Source organism: Arachis stenosperma, chromosome 9 (assembly GCF_014773155.1).
Source record: "Arachis stenosperma cultivar V10309 chromosome 9, arast.V10309.gnm1.PFL2, whole genome shotgun sequence".
Taxonomy (NCBI): domain Eukaryota; kingdom Viridiplantae; phylum Streptophyta; class Magnoliopsida; order Fabales; family Fabaceae; genus Arachis; species Arachis stenosperma.
Genome location: NC_080385.1, coordinates 43,697,089 through 43,703,531, shown reverse-complemented (window position 1 = coordinate 43,703,531; position 6,443 = coordinate 43,697,089).

Genomic DNA, 6,443 nt, shown 5'->3' with positions numbered 1-6,443 from the left:
GAAGATGTTTAACTACATCGATTCTGAAAACATTTCAGAGGGACATTTCCTTAGTATCTCTCTGTACCTCTCCCAGGCATTATAAAGAGATTCATTATCCTCTTGTTTAAAGCATTGGATGTCCAGCCTTAGCTGTGTCATCCTTTTTGGAGGAAAATATTGATTCAGGAATTTGTCTAACAACTATTTCCATGTTCTTATGCTGGCTTTGGGTTAGTTGTTTAACCACCTCTTAGCTTGGTCTTTTACAGCAAATGGAAACAGCAATAATCTGTAGACATCCTGATCCACTTCTTTATCACGTACTGTGTTAGCAATTTGTAAGAATTGTGCCAAAAACTCAATAGGTTCTTCCTGTGGAAGATCGAAATACTGACAATTTTTCTGCACCATGATAATGGGCTGAGGATTTAACTCAAAATTGCTGGCTCTGATGGGGGGTATACAGATACTACTCCCATATGAAGCAGTAGTGGGATTAGCATATGACCCCAAAGTCCTTCTGGACTATTCATTTTCACTTAGATCCATAACGGAGAAAGGGAGATGATGTGAATTGTAAATAAAAAATTTTCTCTTTTTTTGTTTATTTTGAAAACCGAAATTAAAAGAAAATAAAAATAAAATAAAATAAATGAAAAATTGAATATAAGTTCAAAAATTAGAAGAAAAATAAATAAAAGAAAATTGAAAACTAAAATAATTAATTAAAAAGATTTGAAATATTGTGGATGAGGATTTTCGAAAAATGAGGAGACAGAAAGTGGTTAGGATGTTTTGAAAAAGATATGATTTTAAAATTTTAAAGATTGAAACTTTCTTAACAAGAAAATACCAAACTTAAAATTTTTCAATCAAACTAATAAAATAGGACAAGTAATTCGAAAATTATAAAAAAAAAAGAAAAAGGATTTTGAAATATTTTATAAAAGATTTTTGAAAAATATAAAAAGAAAATTGAAAAAGAATTTGTTTTGAAAAATATTTAAAAAGATAATTTTTTTTAAATTGAAATTTTGACTTGACTAACAAGAAGCTACCAAATTTTAAAAATTTTGACTAAGTCAACCCAAAGAATTCGAAAATGACGAGTAAATAAAGGAAAGAGAAAAACAATAAAAAGACACAAGACTTAACAATTTTGGATCAAAACAAAGAAAACAACCAAGAACACATTGAATGTCAAGATGAACACCAAGAACACGTTGAATGTCAAGATAAACACCAAGAACTAATTTTTGAAAATCTTTAAGAAAATAAAAAATACAAAGGACACCAAACTTAAAAATTTTTATACTTTGGACACTAATAATTCGAAAATGCACAAGAAAAATAAGGAAAGACATAAAACAAGAAAAACTAAAGATCAAATAAGAAAAATAAACAAAAACAACTTGAAGATCAAGAAAGAACAAGGAACGTAAAACTCGAAAATATGAAGAATAAAAAGAGCATACAATTCGAAAAATTGAAGGAAAATAAAAACATGCAATTGACACCAAACATAAAACATGAAACTAAACTCAAACAGAAGACTCCATTATTAGTTTATTGGTTTTTATCTATTTATTAAAAATTTTTGAGAAAATCTAGAAAAAGAAAACAAGGATTTTAAAATTTTAACAAAAACAATAATACAAAACTCAAAGAAAAATTAAAGATTGATAAAGAAAAATAAGATTTTTGAAAGATTTTTGAAAAGAAAATAAAAGACTCAAATTTAGTGACTCTAAACCAAAAAGATAAATTTTTCCTAATCTAAGTAACAAGATGAACCGTCAGTTGTTCAAACTCGAACAATCCCCAGCAACGGCGCTAAAAATTTGGTGCACGGAATTGTGATCACACTTTTCACAACTCCGGTACAACTGACCAGCAAGTGCACTGGGTCATCCAAGTAATAATTTCTTACGCGAGTAAGGGTCGATCCCACGGAGATTGCCGGCTTGAAGCAAGCTATGGTTATCCTGTAATTCTTAGTCAGGAGATTAGTGATGAAAATGATTTCGTTTGTAAAAAGTAAAAGAGCGTGAAATGAGTGATACTTGTTATTCAGTAATGGAGAACAGGTTGAGGTTTCAGAGATGCTCTGTCTTCTGAATCTCTACTTTCCTACTGTCTTCTTCTCCAAACACGCATGGCTCCTTCTATGGCAGGCCATATGTTAGTGGATCACCGTTGCAATGGCTACCATCCTTCGTCTCGGATGAAAAATGCTCTGAGTACAGCTTCTGCATGGCTAATTATCTGTCGGTTCTCACTTGTGTCGGAATAGAACCTCTCTGTCCTTTTGCACACTGTCACTGTGCCAAATGTTCGTGAGTTTGAAGCTCGTTTATTCTAACCTCTACCATGAAGGTTCTAATCTCACAAGTTTGAATGCTCTGTTGTTAGGAGATGCAAGTCAAACTCGTGGATTAGAAACCCAAGAGATACGTACTCAAGCTGTCACCCAATGACTATGTTGAGCTCGGATAGAACGGAAGTGGTTGTCAAGAACGCGTTCATAAATTTGAGAATGATGATGAGTGTCACGGATCATCACATTCTTCATATTGAAGTATGAGTGAGTATCTTAGAACATAAGCAAGTGTGATTGAATAGAAAATAATAGTAATTGCATTAATCCATTGAAACACAGCAGAGCTCCTCACCCCCCACCTATGGGGTTTAGAGACTCATGCCGTAGAGGATACAATATGAGATGTAAAATGTCATAAGTTACAAAATGAATCTCTAAAAGTAGTTCTTATACTAGACTAGTAACTTAGGTTTACAGAAAATGAGTAACTAGGTGTAGATAGTGCAGAAATCCACTTCCGGAACCCAATTGGTTAGTGTTTAGGCTGAGCTTTCAAGCTTCCATGTGCTTGTGCCTCAAATAGGAGTTAAACGCCACCCTGGGTGCCAAAATGGGCGTTTAACGCCAAGAAGTGTGCCAGTTTTGGCGTTTTACGCCAGAAAAAGGTTTCTTGCTAGCGTATAATGCCAGTTTGGGCCATCAAATATCGAGCAAAGTATAAACTATTATACATTGCTGGAAAGCCCAAGATGTTAGCTTTCCAGCCCAATTAAGAACGCGCCAATTGGGTTTTTGTAGCTCCAAAAAAATGTGTTTGACTGCAGGCAGGTCAGAATCCAACAGCATCTGCAATCCTTTCTCAGTCTCTGAATCAGATATTTGCTTAGGTCCCTCAATTTCAGCCAGAAAATATCTGAAATTACAGAAAAACACACAAACTCATAGTAAAGTCTATAAATGTGATTTTTGAATAAAAAATAATAAAAATATAATAAAAAGTGAATAAAACATGCTAAAAACTATATGAAAACACTAGCAAAAAGCGTATAAAATATCTGCTCATCAGCGTCGCTTGACAAAATCCTGGTCACGCGTACGCGTTGCCCACGCGTATGCGTCGCCAATGCATACACGTCGTCCACGCGTACGCGTCACCCACGCGTACGCATTGCTCGTCTTCTGCGCTAGTCACGCTACGCGTCATATCACGCATGCGCGTCGCTACCAGCTTCTCAAAACTTCATTTTCTTGTGTTCCTTCTACTTTTGCATGCTTCCTTTCCATCCTCTAAGCCATTCATGCCCTTTAAACCCTGAAAGCACTCAGCAAATATTTCACGGCATTGAATGGTAATAAGGAAGAATTAAAATTCGCAAAATTAAGGCCAAAGAAGCATGTTTTCAATCATAGTACAAAATTAGGAAGGAAAATGTAAAATATGCAAATTACATGCATAAGTGTGAGAATAATGAATAAAATCCACTAAATTAAGCATAAGATAAACCCTAAAAATGGGGTTTATCAAGTATTCCTCCAAGAAGCTTGAATTTGATGTTGAGGAGGCTAGTGCACAACCTCCAAGGCATATTTTCTATGAAGAATTGGATGGAATAGATCAAGAAGCGAGTTTTCTTGGTGAGGATGATCTTGAATCAAGCTATCCTAGTAATGAATTTGCATCCACAAGTGAGTTAGAAGAGTCTTCTCCCGATGAAATTGAAAGCAACATTAAGGTGGAAGTCCTTTGGCAAGGTTGGACGGGAGTTGAATATGCTTTGTCAAGATCGTTGGAGACTTCTCTACCTAGGTTGCCGTCTACTCCTTCATTTGAGTGGGTAAAACTTATCTCTATTAGCTTTACTGTCCCACTTGAGTATGGTATTCTTGAAACAGATGGCCAATTTAGGAGGCTTTATGGAATTAAGCGTAAGAGAAGAATGTTTAGTGGTTGGAGTTGCAAATCAAGACTCATCAAGGTTGTTATTTCAAGAGCTAGATGCAAGGGTTGGTCTAGTGATCAAATGGTTGGATCTAAGAGAAGAGTTTGGTACTTCATTGAGAATTCGGATTGTTTGTCACCCAATTGGAACAATGGTTATCAACTTAAAGACGGGTGTAGAAAAATGATTTGGGATCCCGGCATACAAGAGGATCAACTTTGGGAGCTCAAAGCTTGTGAAGAACTTCATCAAGGCTTGGTGAATTCACTTGGAAATGTTGGAGCTTATTGGAAGTCCAAGCGTTGGTGGAAGTTTCGATATGAGTTTAAGCATAAGCCACCATGACAAGGAGCCCCCCAAATGTCCAACTTAAGGACTTTAACTAAAAGTGCTAGGTGGGAGATACCCCACCATGGTAAATTCTTTCTATTTTTTTCTTTTATTTCTATTGGTAATAAGTTGAGTTTTATTTTTAATTAGGTTTATTTTGTTTAAGTTTTGATCTGGCTTGTTTAATGATGATTGGATTTATTTTGGTAACTTGTTAGTTAAAAAAAAAAGGTGTCCCACGCGTGCGCGTGGACTACGCGCACGCATCATATGCGATGCTGCAACTTTCAGAAAGTTGCGTTGGAAGTTGGAACCATGTGGGAGGGGTGCCTGGTGCACAACCCACCCCACGCGTACGCGTCACCCTAAATTTCATCATTCCACATGTGTACGTCAGCGAAAGTTGCGCTGCCACTGTGCGAGGAGCACAATTCACACCTACGCGAACGCGTCACCTCCTCGTTCTGCAACCCACGCATACACGTGGGTGACGCTTATGCGTCGCTTGCTGTTTTATATTTTTTCTCCTTTCTTCTCTCCTTTCCTATTCTTTCCTCTTTCCTTTCTTTTTCCTTTTCTTCCTCCTTTCTTACTTCCTTCTTCTTCATTTCGTTAACTTCTCATCCTTATTCTTTTTCATTCTATTTTACTTATTACATTTGCATACTTTCATTCATTGCATTTTAATTTTGTGCATGTTTTTATTTACTTTTCTAAGTTTGCTATTTCTTCATTGGTGTTGCATTTTCTTAATCACCTGTTGAATTTTTCTTCCATTGTTTTGGCACTTAGTGACTTATTTTCTATTGTTAGGTGATATTATTTATAGGTCAATGCTAAATTTGGCACATCATTAACTCTAAGCGAAAAACAATAATGTCCTTAATTTGAATTCTAGGTTAGCTTAGACTAGTGAGAGTGCTCATGAATTAAGTGTGGGGAAATTGGGTTGGGAAAATTGGGTGTTGTATACTTTTTGAAAAAATGTGCAAAGAATGTTGACGACATGTTTATGCATTCAATACCTTAATCATATGCATTGAGAAAAACTAAAGAAAAAAATACAAAGAAAAAAAAAGAGAAAAGGAAAAGGAAAAGAGCAAATAAATAAAAAGGGGATAAAATGCCCCAAAGTAAATGGTGATAGCAATGCATATGTACTATACTCAAATTTGGGATGCATGAATATGTAGTAAACACAGTTAATGGGTAGTTAGATTTTCTATTCTGATTATATGGATTGTCTTAAGTTAGGTGGGAAGTTTAGATTGATCAAGGATTCAGATTTTAGTCCACTTAACTAAATATAATCCTACCTTGACCCTAACCCCATTACAACCCTTGAAAAGACCTCTTGATATGTGTATTTGTTCAGTAAAATTTTGTTGATTGGTAGAAGAAGAGCAAGTCTTAGAAAGTAAGATTAGTAGAGAATTAAGAGAATCAAACCTTAAACACTAGAGTAATTAGAGTGTATACACTTCTGGTGAGGGTTCGATGCTCGATTCTTTGTTCCCGGCTTTCACGAGCTTTCTTCTTGCAAGTCTACCTGTACTTTATTTTACGATTTGAATTAGTGGAATCCAGTTCATATTTATTCTTGGAGAATTTGATTTACTTTTAACCAAGTAGGTAGAATCATTTTTGCATGTAGTTGCATTCATATAGATAGGTTGCATTTAATAAGTCCTACCATCCCCCTTCACTCTTTTGGTTCTCTTGAGCTTAGCACGAGGACATGCTAATGTTTAGTGTGTGGAGATTGATAAACCGCTATTTTACAGTTTATTTTGTACTGAATTGAGTGGATTTTATCCATTATTCTCACACTTATTCATAGAATTCGCATGTTTTATATTTTCCTTCCTAAT